Source organism: Eretmochelys imbricata, chromosome 5 (genome assembly GCF_965152235.1).
Source record: "Eretmochelys imbricata isolate rEreImb1 chromosome 5, rEreImb1.hap1, whole genome shotgun sequence".
NCBI lineage: Eukaryota > Metazoa > Chordata > Testudines > Cheloniidae > Eretmochelys > Eretmochelys imbricata.
Window position 1 is genome coordinate 78499040 of NC_135576.1, and position 19682 is coordinate 78518721.

Below are 19682 nucleotides of genomic sequence, written 5' to 3' on the forward strand. Positions count from 1 at the left end.
TCTTGAACATTCATGTTTGAAAGTCATGGATTTCTTGAAAAAAAACGAGGTGACCTTGTGGCACCTTAGAGACTAACAAATTGACTTGGGCATAAGCCTTCGTGAGCTAGATCCCACTTCATCAGATGCATGGAATGGAAAATACAGGAGCAGGTATAAATACATGAAAAGATGTGAATTGCCTTACCACGTGCGAGGTTAGTCTAACGAGACAATTCAATTGACAGCAGGATACCAAGGGAGGAAAAATAACTTTTGAAGTGGTAATGAGAGTGGCCAATTTCAGACAGTTGACAAGAAGGTGTGAGTAACAGTGGGGGAAATTAGCATTGGGGAAATTAAGTTTAGGTTTTGTAATGACCCAACTACTCCCAGTCTTTATTCAGGCCTAACCTGATGGTGTCCAGTTTGCAAATTAATTCCAGTTCTGCAGTTTCACCTTGGAGTCTGTTTTTGAAGTTTTTTTTGTTGAAGAATTGCCACTTTTAGGTCTGTTATTGAGTGGCTAGGGAGATTGAAGTGTTCTCCTACTAGTTTTCAAATGTTATGATTCCTGATGTCAGATGTGTGTCCATTTATTCTTTTGCATAGGGACTGTCCGGTTTGGCCAATGTACATGGCAGAGGGGCATTGCTAGCACATGATGGCATATATCACATTGGTAGATGTGCAGGTGAACAAGCCCCGATGGTATGGCCGATGTGGTTAGGTCCTATGATGGTGTCCCTTAAATAGATATGTGGGCAGAGTTGGCACCGGGGTTTGTTGCAGGGTTTGGTTCCTGGGTTGGTGTTTTTGTTGTGTGGTGTATAGTTGCTGATGAGTGTTTGCTTCAGGTTGGGAGGCTGTCTCTAAGCGAGGACTGGCCTGTCCCCCAAGGTCTGTGAGAGAGAGGGCTGTCCTTCAGGATAGGTTGTAGATCCTTGATGCACTGGGGAGGTTTTAGTTGGGGGCTGTCGGTGACAGTTACTGGCGTTCTGTTATTTTCTTTGTTGGGCCTGTCTTGCAGTAGGTGACTTCTGGGTACCCTTCTGGCTCTGTCAATCTGTTTCTTCACTTCACCAGGTGGGTATTGTAGTTTTAAGGTTGTATCTTAGAGCTTGGCTGTAGACAATGGATCGTGTGACGTGGTCTGGATGAAAGCTGGAGGCATGTAGGTAAGTATAGCAGTCAGTAGGTTTCCATTGTAGGGTCGTGTTTATGTGACCATCACTTATTAGCACTGTAGTGTCTAGGAAATGGACCTCTTGTTTGGACTGGTCCAGGAGAGGTTGAGGGTGGGCTGGAAATTGTTGAAATCTTGGTGGAATTTCTCAAGGGCCTCCTTCCCATGGGTCCAGATGATGAAGATGTCGTCAGTGTAGCACAAGTAGAGTACGGGCGTAAGGGACGAGAGCTGAGGAAGCATTGTTCTAAGACAGCCATAAAAATGTTGGCATACGGTGGGGCTATGTGCGTACCCATAGCAGTGCCGCTGACTTGAAAGTATAAATTGTCTCCAAATCTCAAATAGTTGTGGGTGAGGACAAAGTCACAAAGTTCAGCCACCACATTTGTCGTGATGGTATCAGGGATGCTATTCCTGATGGCCTGTAGTCCATCTTTGTGTGGAATGTTTGTGTAGAGAGCTTCTACATCCATAGTGACTAGGATGGTATTTTCTGGAAGATCATCAAAGGATTGTAGTTTCTTCAGGAAGTCAGTGGTGTCTCGAAGATAGCTGGGAGTGCTGGTAGCATAGAGCCGGAGGAGAGAGTCTGCATAGCCAGATAATCCTACTGTCAGGGTGCCAATGCCTGAGATGATGTGGCGTCCAGGATTCCCAGGGTTATGGATTTCGGGTAGCAGATAGAATACTCCTGGTCAGGGCTCTAGGGGTGTGTCAGCGTAGATTTGTTCCCGTGCTTCTTTAGGGAGTTTCTTGAGCAGATCGTGTAGTTTCTTTTGGTAATCCTCAGTGGGGTCAGAGGGTAATGGCCTGTAGAATGTGGTGTCAGAGAGTTGTCTAGCAGCCTCTTGTTTATATTCCGACCTATTCATGATGACTACAGCACCTCCTTTGTTAGCCTTTTTTATTATAATGTCAGAGTTGTTTCTGAGGCTGTGGATGGCGTTCTTCTGCACGGCTGAGGTTATGGGGCAAGTGATGCTGCTTTTCCACAATTTCAGCCTGTGCTGAAATTAGATCCTTTAGGTTGGCATTTCTTTTAGACTAAATGTAAGTAGACAAAATAAACTTACACCTATTCTAACTTGTACAGCAGAAGGAAGTTTGAAGAAGCTCTTGGTAATTACTAGAGTAGACATTAACATAATTAAAGTGAGTTGATTCTTCTCTTTGAAGGCAGGCTGGCAGCAGGACTCACTCTTGGGGCTAGATTCCATCCTGATTTACAGCCTGTGAAACCTAAGAAGCTCCCTCAGAAGACTTCAAAAGTGAGTATAAAAGTATAATTACAGTTGGATGAGCAAATTAGAAGAACCCTGAATCTGAATATACTCTGAATTAGACAGTAGTCTCGCAAACCTACTAAAACAAGATTTATCTCATTATGGATGTAACTTCCTTTGCCCTCCCCCCCCATCTCATATCCTCAGTGCAGAGGCAGTGTGTATTCCTATGTTTGCACAGTGCCTAGCACATTGTGGCCTGGAGCCTCTGAGTGCTACTGCAATACAAAAAATGACTCACTACATATTCTTGATCACGCTAAATGAAAAAACAATTGGTAGTTCAGAGGAAGAATTCTGTTGTGATATTCCTAGCAATCCAGTTCAATATTGTTCTCCCTACACCCATTTTTCTCTCCTGTTGTATTTGACAAAAAATTCCTAGCTGTATTCAGCACACCTTAACATTATTATGGAACAATTTGCTCCATCCCTCAGGCTGGGGAACCTTTACTAGGAGCAGAGAGAAGGCAGATGGAGGTGGCCATAAGCAGCTGGGAAAGTGTAAGGTTTTTGGTTTTTTTCCTGAACTTCTGTCAGTGCCTGGCTGTTCATATTACCTGTTTGGGGAATGATTAGGAGATCCTGTGAGTGGAATCTTTGAGGAAGAGCAGTGGAAAGAATGGTTGGATACTGTGAGGTTTGGCATGTAAGACAGTTGGCCTGTTAATGTACTTTTGTGATACTTGTCACATACTACTTTTCTGTAGTAGAATCCAAGCTTGGTTAGTGGTTACTACACGTGATTTAATCAATAGGGAAACAAGAGGTAGGTGGGGAAGCAAAATGCCAAAATCCACAGTAATGGAGTGAAAGGTTAAACTTAATATCCTCCTTCCAGGGGAGTGGTGAGGAAGAATACAATACACAGCTTGATCTACACAGCACTCATGCCAATTCTTGAATTCTTCTTCTTTGATATAAGCAGAAAGATCAACAGCATAACTTGTGATGAGTCAGCAAAACCAGGAAGGAGCAAAGCTGTAAGTTGAATAATGGCCGTTGTAAAGGCAAATGACAACACTGCAGAGTAGCCTGAAATACATACATTTCTTTCCTGATCATAAACCATGTATCTATTACATCAAGCAGGTGACAGGAGTATGAATATATGCAAAGGTGCAAAGTGAAAATCTATACAAATATTAGATTGTTTAATTTTCTGTTATAAATGTTTCTTTATATTAGATGTTTAATGCATTTTGCTGTCAGTTAATAGAGAAAAGGAGTACTTGTGGCACCTTAGAGACTAACGAATTTATTTGAGCATGAGCTTTCGTGAGCTACAGCTCACTTCATCAGATGCATACCGTGGAAACTGCAGCAGACTCTATATATACACACAGAGAATATGAAACAATACCTCCTCCCACCCCACTGTCCTGCTGGTAATAGCTTATCTAAAAGCCATTTCCAGCACAAATCCAGGTTTTCTCACCCTCCACCCCCCCACACAAATTCACTCTCCTGCTGGTGATAGCCCATCCAAAGTGACAACTCTTTACACAATGTGCATGATAATGAAGTTTAGGCCATTTCCTGCACAAATCCAGGTTCTCTCACTCCCTCACCCCCCTCCAAAAACCCACCCCCATACACACACAAACTCACTCTCCTGCTGGTAATAGCTCATCCAAACTGGCCACTCTCCAAATTGTACAAAAGCTCATGCTCAAATAAATTGTAACTTGGAGAGTGGCCAGTTTGGATGAGCTATTACCAGCAGGAGAGTGAGTTTGTGTGTGTATGGGGGTGGGTTTTTGGAGGGGGGTGAGGGAGTGAGAGAACCTGGATTTGTGCAGGAAATGGCCTAACTTCATTATCATGCACATTGTGTAAAGAGTTGTCACTTTGGATGGGCTATCACCAGCAGGAGAGTGAATTTGTGTGGGGGGGTGGAGGGTGAGAAAACCTGGATTTGTGCTGGAAATGGCTTTTAGATAAGCTATTACCAGCAGGACAGTGGGGTGGGAGGAGGTATTGTTTCATATTCTCTGTGTATATATAGAGTCTGCTGCAGTTTCCACGGTATGCATCTGATGAAGTGAGCTGTAGCTCACGAAAGCTCATGCTCAAATAAATTGTATCCTTTTCTTTTTGCGAATACAGACTAACACGGCTGTTACTCTGAAACCAGTTAATAGAGACTCTTCCAAAAAGCAGTATTGAAATATAAAATATTTAACAATTATACTGTATTTTAACATGGCATCTGAAAAAAGCTACAGAAGCGAAGACACTATTACCCTCTTGCAACTGCAGCTGAAGACTTCCCAGTGCAAAACAATGAATACTGAAACTTAGCAGTTGAAGGTCCTGGTGGGGAATTACACTTCTGGTACTTGTCAACGTTTTGGTAAAACACTCTATAAAATAAAATCTTTGCAAAATTAAGGGACTTTTTATACTGAAAAACTGCCATTTTACTGTATGCACAAGATATTTTCAAAACATTGAAAAGCCATGAACACAATAATTGGCAGACTGTGATTTAACACTTGAAGCACTTTGCTTCACTTTGATAAGCATGCATGAATGTTGTTCAGTGTTATAAGAAAAGGAGTACTTGTGGTACCTTAGAGCCTAACCAATTTATTTGAGCATAAGCTTTCATGAGCTACAGCTCACTTCATCGGATGCATACTGTGAAAAGTGTAGAAGATCTTTTTATACACACAAAGCATGAAAAAATACCTCCCCCCACCCCACTCTCCTGCTGGTAATGGCTTATCTAAAGTGATCTTCTCTATTTTACGTACTTGAGGAAAGATTCTGCCTAATAAACTCAGAATTGGACTGAAGCAAGACTTTTATTTGCTCATGACAGAACTAGTTCCTTTCTTTTCAACAGAACTTTATTTTATTTGAGGGACTCGGGTGGATACCTGCTGGTCAACCCTAAGCCTGACCAATTCCCCATAAGTCTATAGTCAAAAGTTTGTCTTGGACAGAACTCTGACTGTACAGCCATTGTAGCTGTACATATGCTCCCTTGAAGTACTGAGCTGTTTTGATGAAATTGTATTTCCCCAGCCAAATACAAAGTGTGAACTCTGGCATTATAACAGCCTAACCCTGGAGTCAGACAGTCCCTTTAGGTACTCCGATCTATTTAGTCACCCAAGTAAGCCTGCTTTTGTGATATGTGGTCCCTTACTCAAAAATCACAATACTCTAGGTTACTCCCAGTCCCAAAGAACCAGTCACTTGACCCAGGACAGTTATTACCATCCGAGGCTCCTACACCAGGGGGTTTCTCTGCTGGAAAAACTCTTTCCAGCTAAAGAGAGAGGGAACAAGGGATGTTCAATAAGGCTTTAATTTTAATACTCTACATTTCAAATGCTTTGTTTTTTGTATTTCATTATCTTTAATAAAAGATAAAAAGGATTTCTAATGGGGTGGTTGCCATGGCACTAAGCAGGTTGAGGCCTCTGTCACTAAAGTCTGGCCCTTGTTTAATGTTGGACACCTTTGGCCAATTTATGCTATCTAAAGTAATACAGCAAGCACCAGCTCCTTCTATATCCTCATATTTGAGCACTTCTTCTGTATTTCTAAAGGTTTCTGGTGAAAATGGGGAATACTCATGTGTTCCACTAAACTATGGTTTTGTGCAAGCAATAAGAAGATGTGACAACTGCCCCTATCCCATTTACATCATCTAATATTTTATCCATCTCTTAAAACTCAGTTTTATAATACCAATATATACTCAAACATTCAAAACAATTACTATACTTTCCACCTTCAGGTGAGGAACACAGCAGATGCAAGGAGTTTTTGATTTTTTCCTTCCTTTATTTCTCTAAAATCATGAAGGTCAAGGTATTGACTCAGGTATTAGTTACCTCACCTGTTCAAAGCTCTATCCTCCCACCTGGGCAGGTGTGGGGGAGGGAAGAAAAAAGAAAAGAGCCAAGAGCAAAATTCTTTCATCTGCACAGGTGTGATCTCTATTATACCATTTATAAAACGGAACCTAGAGGCTTCAACCAGGACTGCAGCTTCATTTTGCCATGTTTACTGTACGAAGAAAGTAAGGAGTAGTCTACAACAGGAAGAGCTTGCAGTTAAAACACAAGACAATGTGTGTGTTGGGAAGGGAAGGGACACATTTGCCTCAATCACCTCACTTGTGTATATCACTATTTCTGTGTATCTATTTAGGTGGTATTTTAATATCAACACGTACATACACGTGTTATGGGATGAAGGCAGGGTGGGATTAAGTCTTAGGTAAGAAAGCATGGGACAAGGAATGCTGAGGGGTAGAAAGGAGGTTGGCAGGGAGCATGGAAGAATTGATGGTGGAGAGTGGAAATGGTGGCAGAAAGGACTATGATGTTGGAGGACAGAACACTAAAGGTGAAAAAGTACACAGTAAACGGCAGAAGGCCTCTGACAGCATCATGATGCTGGACTGAGATGATGCAAAGACGTGATGCTTCTGAGAGAGGAATCTTAGAAGGGGTCCATAAATTAAACACTCCATGGACCAATGAAATGTACACAGAAGGCCATCTGCAAGAGGCAAATGCCCCCATGTAAAGGAGCTAATTTTACATATATACCTTTCCAGCATCTGCTGCCTAACTGGGGAAGGCACTATGTATCAGATCTAATACTGAGGGCACAAATAAATTACTGATAGGGGAAAAATTTAAAGGGAGGGGATTCCTTCCTTCCTGCCATGTAAATACCTCTATAACCTGCTTAATGAGTTTCAATTTCTGATGTAAATTTTCAAGAGTAGAAGTGAAGGGTCCCCTATTATCAAACTCCATGGTTAAAACTCATGACTCAGAACTCACAACAGCATAAGAAAAGGAGTACTTGTGGCACCTTAGAGGCCAACAAATTTATTTGAGCATAAGCTTTCGTGAGCTACAACTCACTTCATCGGATGCATTCAGTGGAAAATACAGTGGGGAGATTTATATACACAGAGAACATGAAACAATGGATGTTACCATACACACTGTAAGGAGAGTGATCACTTAAGATGAGCTAATAACAGCAGGAGAGTGGGGAAGGGGGGAACCTTTGGTAGTGATAATCAAGGTGGGCCATTTCCAGCAGTTGACAAGAACATCTGAGGAACGGGCGGGGGGAGGGGGAGGGGAGGGGAGGAGAATAAACATGGGGAAATAGTTTTACTTTGTGTAATGACCCATTCACTCCCAGTCTCTATTCAAGCCTAAGGTAGTTGTATCCAGTTTGCAAATTAATTCCAATTCAGCAAATAAATGTGTTAGTCTCTAAGGTGCCACAAGTACTCCTTTTCTTTTTGTGAATAGAGACTAACACGGCTACTACTCTGCAACAGCACAAGACTGGTTTAAAAAAGGAGACAACACTTCCCGCGCCCTTCCCCCCCCCCCCCAAAGAAAGACCCCATACCCCACAATAAGAGGGCCAAACAACTAACACTCTCAGTAAACAGTAGTGTAAAAGAAACAGAGAAAGACATCCTTTAAAAACTGAAGTCAAATCCTCCTAAAGAAAACAGGAGCATAAACTCTGGCAAGTCAAGTGTAAAAGTATAAGTATAAAGACAGGCCCAAAAAAGAATTAAGACCAATTAGCAAAAGACATACAAGCAAACAGGTATTTTTTGTTTTTAAAATACAGCAGGAGCAGGAAGCATACCAAACAATTAGTGGGGCTGATTCAATGAAGACAAAGCCCTTGTGGAGAAGCTAAAATACTTTGCATCAGTCTTCACCGCAGAGGATGTGAGGAAGATTCCCACACCTGAGCCATTTTTTAGGAGACAAATCTGAGGAGCTGCCAAGATTGAGGTGTCAATACAGGTGGTTTTGATAAATTTTACAGGAATAAGTCACCCACACAAGACTGTATTCTCCCAAGAGTTCTGAAGGAACTCAAATATGGAATTGCAAGACTAACTGGGGTATGTAGCTTATCACTGAAATCAGCTTCTGTACCAGGTGACTGGAGAATTTCTACTGTAATGCCAATTTTTAAAAAAGGCTCCAGAAGCAATCCTGGCAATTACAGGCTAGTATACCTGAACCAGACAGACTGGTTGAAACTATAGTAAAGAACAGAATTATCAGACACATATATGAACATGATTTGTTGGGGGAAGAGTCAACACTTTTGTAAAGGGAAATCATGACTCACCTATGTATTAGAATGCTTTGAGGGGCTCAACAAGTTTGTGGACAAGGGTGATCCAATGAATATAGTGTATGTGGATTTTCTGAAGGCCTCTGACAAGGTCCCTCTCCAAAGGCTCTTAAGTAAAATAAGCAATCATGGCATAAGAGGGAAGGTCCTTTCATGCATCAGTAAATTTTTTTTTTTTTAAAAAAAAGGGAAACAAAGGGTAGGAATAAATGGTCAGTTTTCACAATGAAGAGACATAAATAAAAGGGTGGCAAAGTCGACAAACAATACAAAATTATTTAAGATGGTTAAGTCCAAAATGGACCATGAAGACTTACAAAAAAGGGAGCTTATAAAACTAGGTGACTAGCAACAAAATGGCAGATGAAATTCAATGTTGACAAATGCAAAGTAATGCACATTGGAAAACAAACCTCACAATACATGAAGGGGCCAAAATTCAGTGTTCCCACTCAAAAAAGATCTTGAAGTTAGTGTGGCTAGTTCTCTGAAAACCTCTGCTCAATGTGTAGCAGCATTAAACAACTTAAGTGTTAGGAAATCATTAGGAAAGGGATAGATAATATTGACAATATCACGTACTATATAAATCGTGAACCTTGAATACTAGGTGATCAGAATTGCACACATCTCAAAAAATTATGATAGAATTGGAAAAAGTACAGAGAGGGGTAACTAAAATGATTGGGGGGGTAGAACAACTGCCTTTGGAGGAAAGATTAAAAAGACTTTGCATTGTTCAGTTTAGAAAAGAGATGACTAAGGGGGGATATAACAGAGGTCTATAAAATCATTAACAGTATGGAGAAAGTGGATAGGGAAGTATTACTTACACTGTCACATAACACAGGGGGTCACAGAATGAAGTTAATAGCAGATTAAACCAACACAAGGAAGTACTTCACACAACACACAGTCAACCTGCGGAACTGGTGGCCAGGAAATGTTGCAAGGGCCAAAAGTCTAACTTGGGTTCAAAAAAAGGCTTAGGTATATTCATGGAGGACAGGTCCATCAATAGCTAATAGCCAAGATGGTCAGAGAAACGATCCCATGCCCCTGGATGCCCCTAGACCGGACTACCAGAAGCTGGGACTCGATGGCAGGGGATGGCTCACTTGCGAATTGCCCTGTTCAGTTCATCCCCTGAGAGGCATCAGGCCCTGACCCCAGTCAAAAAGCGGCGACTGAGCTGGAAGCCCATTGGCCAGACCCAACATGCCGGTTCTTCCTTCCACACCCCAATAGCCCTTCTTATTTTCCATCACGTTTCCAAACTGATCTTCGCAACCCAGCGGCTGGCACTGCAGGTGTTTCACGGGACAGCTGCGAGTCTCCTACGGGAGGTGCCGGGACGCGGGTGCCCGCAGCCCGCCGCTCCCGGCAGCGATAGGAGAGAGCTGCCTGGGCTGACGGGAACGACGCCCACAGCAAAGACGCTCCTCCGCAAGGCGTGGGCAGCGCAGCCTGCCGCCGGCGGGTGGCTGCTCCAGGGGACGGGCCGGGGCGCGGCGCGGCGCGCTCCCCGGAGCCGCTTATAGTACAGACCCCGCGTTTCATTGAAGCGGTTGAATCCACGATCTCGCGAGTCACCCAACGCTTCTTATTGGCTTGTTCTCAAGTCCACCGGTCTCTGCGCTGATTGGCTGAGAGGCCTGTCGCTTTCTAGTAGAAAAGGCAGCCTTGGAAAAGAGGTGGCTCCTGAGACCGTCTAGGTTTCCCTCCTTTCTCCAATCACATTTTCCCTCCTTCCTCGTGTTATTCAGGCCCCGCCCACCTGCGAGCGTGGCCTCATGTGCCCCCGCCCTTTTCCTTCCCTTCTCCCCACCCCCAGCTCTCCTTCGGCTTGTTCCTGCGCTAGAGTCCGCGCCCCGCCCCTCCTGCCGGTCTCGGTTAGCCCCGCCTGCGGGGCGGGGCGGGGCGGGAAGGGGCGTGCGCTGTGTGTGTGTGTCGCCGCCGCAGCTAGAGCCGGGGCGGTTTCCGCCGCCGTTTCCCTCTGACTCGGAACCCCTCTCGGGCTGCGCCCTCCCCCTCTGACCCCATTTTTTCTGCTCGCAGCGCAAGCGGGGAGGGCGGCCGGGCAGGCTCCGAAGGGGTCAGCGCGCTGGGGGCACTCGCCGCCGTCCGGACTGCCCCAGCGAGCTCTCGGCGCCTGGGAGCGGCGCCTACAGAGCCGGCTTCTCTCCACCCCCTGCAGCGGCGGCGGCGTCTCCTGCCCCAAGTGCCCGGGAGGTAACTGCCCCTCTGCCCCGGGGTGTGACTCGCATGCCGGCCGCCCGAGGCCAGCGCCGCTTCCCCGGCTCGGAGCCAGGCGGCTGCGGGGGTGGCCGGGGCGGGGGGGGTCGCAGGTTCTGTGTGCGCACGGGAGCCGGGCGTGTGGGCTAAGCAGCGAGCGGAGGGCTGCGATCGGGGGACTCGCCCGGTGTCTGTGACGTGGGGCGCTTGCTTGGAAACAAGCTCGGCGTGGGCAGCGCCTCGGTAGGGCGGGTGGAGGCTGCGGACGAGGAGGTAGCTGGGGCCGGGTGGAGAGCGTGTATTGTGTGGCGGGGGGGTGCGTATGCGGGCGCTGTGAGGGAGGTTGGCTGTGTTCTTGGGTGGGAGGGAGTAGGGCATGATCGTCTGGTTGTGACTCAACAAGCACCCCCAGCGTGTTGCTGCGCTGTGTTTGTGTGCCTGAGTGCTCCTCTTACACGAGGGTGGAAATGACACAGAGACGCCTCTGTCCTCGTGGAAGAGGCGTGTGTGTGGGGGGAATCTCGGCTTGACTCCCCGAGCCAGAAGGGAATCGGGAGTCTAATCTCATCCATGAAGGGACACGGCTCAACAGACCAGAATCCAGATTTAAAACTCTGGGGAGTTTATCGCTATTGTTGCTGGCACTGCCCTGTGCTGTGCGTAGCCCTTTCCAGCTTGGTGTAATAAGGTAATCGAGTGGTCAGACCTCAGTACTTCTTTTGCTTTGTTTCCTGTTTGGTGCAAAAGTCATTCTATATCATCTAACTCTATTCTGTTTGTTATTACTATTAGAGAAGCATTACTGACTTACTTTTCCTTTCATGACTTTAATCATTCATTGCATACTACTGATAACTAATAATATCCAAGAAATGATCTGTTTTGGTGGGAATAGGTTAATATTTTCTGTCTGTAGGACTGTGTTAAGTACATTATATTAGGGTGTTGAGTGTACAGTAAAACGAGTCCAAGTGACCTAGTGTTGATGTTTTAAAAAGTCTCCATTAACTTTAGTAAACAGGGGTTCTGTGAACTTGTTTTTTTTCAATTCACTGATTTTTTTTTTTTAAAACCTCTAATTTCAAAGTGACTACCTTTTTAAATGACCCTAGCTGGTTCATTTAAGAATAAGAAAGCAGAATAAATCAGATCTCGTGTACCATGTTAATGCTTTGAGTTCTATGTTCAAAAATATTTGTTTTGGGAGTCAGTATTTTTAGGGCTGGACCAAGATGAAAACATTCCTGGGCAGTCAAGTTTCTACTTATCTGCCTGATTTTGAAGAATTGCAGGTCAGATTTTTGATGACAACTTAACACTTCTCCCACAAAATAAACTTACCTTTGGAAAAAGGCCCTCTTGCCAGTCCAATTATCTGCTTGCTACAATGCTAATTTGATTCATTGTGATCATGTTTCACTATTTCTTAGATTGTCCCATAATAACTTTTGGCAGGAGCAATATGGTTAGTGTCTTTCTCTAATCTTGGCAGTACAACATACCAAAACATAAAAAAATTCTTAAGAGCATATTGAGGAAGCTTGCATTTGTAAACATAGGATTGTTGCAATATCCATCTTTATTTTTAGAAAATAACTGGATTAAGTAACCCCAGGGGATATTTGTAACCAACTTGTAATATCTAGGTGTTCTGGGGTCAAAGTGTTTTATTTGTATTTCTTTTAAAAAAAAAGAAGCCCCAAACTTGTTTTGCAGAATCATATCCTAGTTTAAAAAAATTCTTAAGTCTTGAGCCACACAGAATTAATATGTGTTTATTAGGACCCAGGTGTATTAAGGGTAGATCATCCAGGTTGAAGAGCGAAGTGGAGGTAGTTGTTGCCTACTAAATTTTCCAGAGGTATCAAATTACAGAAATAATTATGCTGAAGAACAGTATACTGATCAGTTGCAAAATGGTGTTTAATAATTTTAAATGCCCGCCTCTAGCGGGGTAGCTGTAGCGTTTAATGGGGAAAAAAAAAGTTATAGCACAGTGTAGTTCATTCCCACTTAAAGGACCGTTTTACACTTCTCAAAAAATAAAAAAAAGTTAAGCTGTTTCTTATCATTTAACTTTGATTTTTATTTTTTAAACTGTTATTTTGAAATGGGATACAAAGTTACTATTGCAGTTATAAGAGTGACCACAAACCATGTGAAGAACAAAATTGACATGATGGAACTCAAAGTTTGCAATGAATCTGGGAGTCTTGCATGTTAATAGTTAAATTGCTGGGAAACCACAAATCCAAACTACAAGAGCAAGCAAAAGTGAGAGGTGCAATGACGACAATCTATAATTCATTCAGTCTAAGGTGTATATTTGTGTATGTTTCACATTTTGTTATTGATTTACTTACGATTTTAGAGATGTATGCAGTTGGCTTTCCTCAGATTATTAAATGTGAAAAATTGAGGCAAATATTCAGCTAATTGTCACATGTTTATTTTTGTAGCATGTGTGTAAATGGATTGGTAGCCTAAGTAAACATCTATTAATATTTTCTCCTTCAGTTAAAATGAATGGCTCTATTAAATCTTAGCTCTGTGGAAATAGGATAGTAGGAAAGTAGTCTGGAAAGATGGGCTTGTGGTTTAAAGTACAGAGCTAGTAGACAGAATATATGGGTTCTACATTGGTCTGAGCCAGCTTCAGTGCCTCTATTTCCTCATCTGGAAAATGGAAACACCAATCTCTGTTGCAGTATGGTTGTCAATCTTAGTTCCTGTTTGTTACAGAAGCTCAAAATGCTTTACACCTTCAGTTCAGCATCCAGTCAATTGACAAATGCTTTAATAGTGAATAGTAAAATACTGTGAGCTGAGTACTCAAAAACATGGATGAGCCAGATTTTTTTGGCTCATCTGCTTTGTATCTTTGTAATGGTAAATGGTGTATTGGTATCCAAAAAGTAAATGGATAACTATTTTGCACCAAAAATACCTTTAACAGGTATTGAAAAATTTTGATATGCATAAAATCTGTTAATCTACCTACTTAATTATGTTACCAGGTCAGATGAACAGCATTTTATCTCTTTATGTATTGAAATATTTTTTTAAAGAAGTCTTCACTATAATTACACATTTTTTTGCAAACTTATTCCTTTACCGGGTATTTTTAAACAGAATGCCACTATATGCATGTGCTTAAATTATATATCTTGTGAATGTTAAAATTTATAATACAAGAAATTGAGACATAGCAGCATAGTTACCAGTGGGTAATGGCAGTCATCTTCAATACAAAGTACAGTAGAACCTCAGAGTTACAAACACCAGTTATGAACTGATCAGTCAACCACACACCTTATTTGGAATTGGAAATATGCCATCAGGCAGCAGCAGAGATGCACCCGCCCCCCCCAAAAGCAAGTACAGTACTGTGTTAAATGTAAACTACTAAAAAATGGAAATTTTAAAATATTTGACAAGGCAAGGAATCTTACTGTGCTTGATTTAAATTAAGATGGTTAAAAGCAGCATTTTTCTTCTACATAGTAAAGTTTCAAAGCTGTATTAAGTCAGTGTTCGGTTGTAAATTTTTGAAAGAACAACCATAACGTTTGGTCAAAGTTATGCACAACCTTCGTTTCCGTGGTGCTCGTAACTCAGAGGTTCTACTGTAGATACTTTCCAGATCTAGCTGCTATTTGATGTATATAAATATCCATCTTCAGTATTGTACCATAAAAAAAAAAACCCACACGCGGGTGCATTTAGCCACTGATATTGCTAGTGTTCGTTTGCTGCCCTATGTTTAGGCGATAGCTTTCATTGTAAAGGAATAGAAACAAAAGGAAGCTTTATAAAAGCAGATGAATAATGGGTCAGAGAATTGTCTTTACTTGAACCTGCACATCAGTTGATGATAGCACAGTGAGCTTTATGGCATAGGTTGCAGGGAGGATATTTAAACATTGTAACTGTGTTAGAAAATTCACATACTGAGTGTGGTAGTTAAATTCATATGACACAGCTGCTTTTTTCATGCTCCAGTGACTGCTTCTCCTACTGTTTGCCTACTAACCTTTGTCCATCAGTTCTCCTTCCAACATTTGAAGCCTTTCAGTTTTATGCGGCTGCTGTATTTCACAGATTTTCACTTGTTGAGCCTCAAACCAATGTGAATGGGGAGTGATAGTGGGGATTCCACATTTGGGGAAAAAGGAGGGAATTTAATCAGAAGCTGGTGGTGATTGATTGCAATTCAATCTTTCAGAGCCATTGCTTCAGGCTGTCTGCAGGCTTAGGAAGACAACTATGAAACAGTTTTCATGTGGTTCATATCTGTAAGACTGCAAGGGTTAGAGTAATATTTTAAACGAAAGTTTAGAATCTGCTGTACAGCTTCAGGAACAGGCAGATTCTGTAGCAAATTTTGTAGCTTTGCAGTCATGGAATACACTTTGTCCTGGGTATAAAGCACTTGTTTCCTGGTCTTTTAGGTTAATAAATATCACTTCATAAAATCAAAACATTATGTATGAAAAAGTTCTTAAGTAACTTAGTTTTTTTTAAGCTGTTAGTTAAAATTTTCCTTTGAGGGCTGTGCAGTGAACTTGTGGTAATGAAGACAGCTTGACTTTACGTGTGGAAGGATATGAAGTATTTTTTGATACCAATAGCTTTTTAAATAACTGTATAAAACACTTAAAAATGACAGAACTTGTGATGGGGTACTCATTTGGTGACCTTAATAACTGAATCATGGTGCTGTCAGGCATGAAGATGCTGACAAGCTGAAATGACGATAAAACTTTTTTCACCCCATGCCATTATTGATTTTCAAATATATTGAGGATATCCACATCGGATTTCACCAAATCTGAAAAATTGCTGAATCTGCATGATAGTGTATTTTGTGCCTTTGACTGCCTCGCCTATGCACTGACCACTAAACATTCTTATTTGTCACTAATATTCTAAATAGCTTTCAAATAGGTATAAGTTTTTGATTTTAATGATCTGCTGCAAAATCGCCTTTTTCTTTCTCTTCAAATGTAAGATTTCCTCGTTCAACTACTCTGGTTCGAGTTCTGGAAATATTCTATCCTTGGGCCTTAGGCAGGTCTGAGGTCTGATAGCTGATCTGGTTAAAACTCATGTATCACAGTAGAGAGTAAGGATCCCAAACACTAATTATATTTTGTATTTGTTTCCAGACTTGATAGGTTAAGATCTGTCCATCCCTGGCTTTTGATAATAAATAATACAACTTGGATTTACAGGTATGGTATAACAATAAATAATACTAATAAACACAAAGACAGGTTTCAGAGTAACAGCCTTGTTAGTCTGTATTCGCAAAAAGAAAAGGAGTACTTGTGGCACCTTAGAGACTAACCAAATTATTTGAGCATAAGCTTTCGTGAGCTACAGCTCACTTCATCGGATGCATACTGTGGAAAGTGTAGAAGATCTTTTTATATACACACAAAGCATGAAAAAATACCTCCTCCCATCCCACTCTCCTGCTGCTAATAACTTATCTAAAGTGATCACTCTCCTTACAATGTGTATGATAATGAAGTTCTCACCCCCCCCTCCCCCTGTGAGAGAACCTGGATTTGTGCTGGGAATGGCCCAACTTGATTATCATACACATTGTAAGGAGAGTGATCACTTTAGATAAGCTATTAGCAGCAGGAGAGTGGGGTGGGAGGAGGTATTTTTTCATGTTTTGTGTGTATATAAAAAGATCTTCTACACTTTCCACAGTATGCATCCGATGAAGTGAGCTGTAGCTCACGAAAGCTTATGCTCAAATAAATTGGTTAGTCTCTAAGATGCCACAAGTACTCCTTTTCTTTTTGTGAATAAACACAAAAGAATTCATAAACAGATGAAGTAAAAACAAGGTAGGGTAAACATTAAGTCTGTCTTCCTAAGCTTTTTTTGGTAAGTTTTAACTTGATGATCTTAGCTATCATTTTTTAAAATGTAACTTGTGATACCCTTTTGGGACTTAAAAAACTTTTAGTCTCTAGTTCTGAGCTGTTTAGGTTGCATTTGAATTTTTTTGTTCATCAAGAAAAGGAGATGTAATTTATGACCAGGTTTAATTTTTGTTTAATTAGTCTCAAATATAGAGGAAATGTACAAAGTTGTAACTGGTTTTTTGAAGCTCAGTTTGTTTTTCCTTAAAATCGGTGGACGTTCTGGGTGAAAACCTGATCCTATTGAAGCCAGTGGCAAAATTCCCTTTGTTTTCAGTGGGATCAGGACTTTACATTGGCAGTGTTAATGTGTGTGTAAAAAAAAAAAAAAAAAAAAAAAAAAAAGCTTAGTTCACATTTACTCTTGTAGTTCAGTTTAATACAAGTTCTTAACACTTTAGAAAGAGAAGGTGAGAGAACGGTTTTAGGCCCTGATTCAGCAAAGAACTTGTGTGCTTGTCTTAGGGCCTGATCGAAAACCTGCTGAAGTCAGTGGAAAGATTTCAGTTGACTTCAACAGCAGAGGACCAGTCACTCATCAGTAATGCTGGGTTCTTTTGAAATGGAATGTTCAGAAGGTTCTCATACATTGAGTGACTAATTGGCTAAAATAAAGGAGGATTCTGGCTTGCTTAATTGGTGCCAGTGATTCCTTTTACATTTTACTGTTTTACTAAAGTTAATTAGGTTTATTTTGCATAATCTTTTAATATAAAAAGGTTTAAATGTAGGAGCTACTGCAAAGTGTGACATTCTGATGCAAATAGGTTATAACAGAAGTGTTTTGAGTATTTCAAGGTCTGGGGTTAGAGTTGCAAGAGTGGAAGACTCTGTGATAGCAGTTGGGATGTTCAGCTGTTGGTGCTGTTGGTAGCATATACGTAATTAAAATAAGTAAGCTGTGACTGAAGATGCATCTTGGACGGGGTGGATAAAAATCAGTGATTTAAAAAAATAGGAATTTTTGATTTAAATTGTTTTCCTCAAAAAGCATTTTATCCAAAAAATCCAATCTAAAGATAGTTTTAATTAAGATACATTATAGCACAAAGATATCTCATCGTGGAACAGGGATTATAAATTCTAATTCTATAGTATGCGACAATATATTCATGTAATGTTTAAGAAAAGTTTTGGAAATGAGTCCCAATAGTTCATGGATTAGGGACCCAATTTTATGGGGTTCCAGGGGCTTCTGTGTAGATTATTTATGTTAATCTTTCTATCTACCCACCCAATGGGACTCAGTGCTCAGTCTAGAAGATACCATCAGAGATGCTTAATTTCGCAGTTCTCAAACTGTGGATTTGTGTCTCTAGAGATAACATACTTGTTAACAGTAAAAATGGTTTTTAAATAAATAATTTATAGAGGTGAGAAATAACAGACCTCAACCCTTGGTCCCTCTGCAAATTTGTGTGCACAGAGTCAATCTCTTATCTCTCTCTCAAAGTACAAAGTTTCAAAAAGTTCAATGAATAGAAGATGGTTGGGGGCAGAATAGATCTGGACAAGGAGAAGAAGTCTGCAGATAAATGTGAGAAGGAAGGGACAGGTAGTAGAAACAAAAGTGAAACTGTTGGAGCAGCATATTCCAGAAATCTTGAGGTCTTTCTGAGTGTAGCCTTCATTGATTTGAGATCTATCATACCATTTTCTCACTAGAAGGGAAAATCTATAATGGCAGCAGGCCGTGAAAGAGACCCAGTTTGGGAATAAGAACCATTCAAGAAATATATATTTGCTGATGATGTTTTAAAGAAAGTCACCAGTAAACTGGTGGAAGTCACTTCGGCACTTGGATTCAGAGACTGTTGAAGTGATAATCTCACTTTTAACAGCAGTAGCTTCTTCTGCTGGTGTAGAAAGAATATTTTCTTCCTTTGGACTAATTCATTCCAAATTGAGAAATCGTTTGGGACCTGAAAAAGCAGAAAAGTTTGTTTTTCTTTTCCAGATTATGAACAAACTGGAAGATGAAGATTGAGTTAACTGCAGAAGCCAATATTTTAAGTTTCTCATGTTGACCTGGCTGACATAGTTGATTTTTAATTTTTTTAAAAAATATTTCATTTAACTATTTTAGTTAAAAACAATTTAAAAAAAAAATACCTGATTTTAAGATACTTGAACATTTAACTAAATTCAAAAATTTATGTGCTTGTTTTGTTAAAATATTATGTTTGCTGTTGAAGAAAAAAAAATCCAGACTACATAATATTTTTGCTTTAGTTAAATAAAACAATTTTAAATGTCTGTCTGGTGGTGATCTTCTCCTAATGCAACATGGCAAGAAAATCCTGCAAATATTTATGATTAACCTGTTGAATTGGAGATATTTATGAAGTCTTTGGAAGATGAACTGTCTGCTTCAATTACTTTTGGTAAATGAAATAACCAAACAATCTTTCATTTTCTAATATAGCTGTAAAACTAATCTGAAAAGTTTTCAAAATAAATCACTTCAAAAATGTATAGTGTGTACCTTCTAAAAATGAAACTTACATCTATCTCTGAGCTGTGAGGAATATGTATTATGGTTATAACAACCAACAAGAATGCACTTTTATGTGGAAATCCATGATTAAATAGTGTTTCTGACTAGTGATTTAGATCATGATTTAAATCAGTTTGATTTAAATCAAATCCACCCTGATCTTGGAGATTCTTATAACGTCAAGATCCATTTGACTTTCATGCTGCTTGTTTGACATCATCAGAAACTGATAAGTATAGTTCACTTGAAGTTCACTCTGTCAGCTTTTTTCCTGTAATGTTGTGTATCAGTCACATTTTTTCTGCTGGTCCTTTCATCATAGGCAGAGGAGCAATGCCTGTAGTTAAGATTGCCTAACACTTTCCATTGTCAGTGCCTGTTTTCAGTTGCTTTGTCTGTTT

The 19682-nt window shown here is 40.8% G+C and overlaps 1 protein-coding gene across 4 annotated transcripts in view; it reads left to right on the forward strand.

The window, feature by feature from the left end:
* The first annotated feature begins 10609 nt into the window (after positions 1 to 10609).
* The window catches only part of CSNK1G3 (casein kinase 1 gamma 3), a 157889-nt gene continuing 148816 nt past the window's right edge, over positions 10610 to 19682 (forward strand). For all 4 annotated transcript variants that reach the window (XM_077817379.1, XM_077817381.1, XM_077817380.1 and 1 more), the window contains exon 1: positions 10610 to 10839. The gene's annotated coding sequence lies outside the window, so the exon portion shown is untranslated. The remainder of the gene's footprint in view (positions 10840 to 19682) is intronic.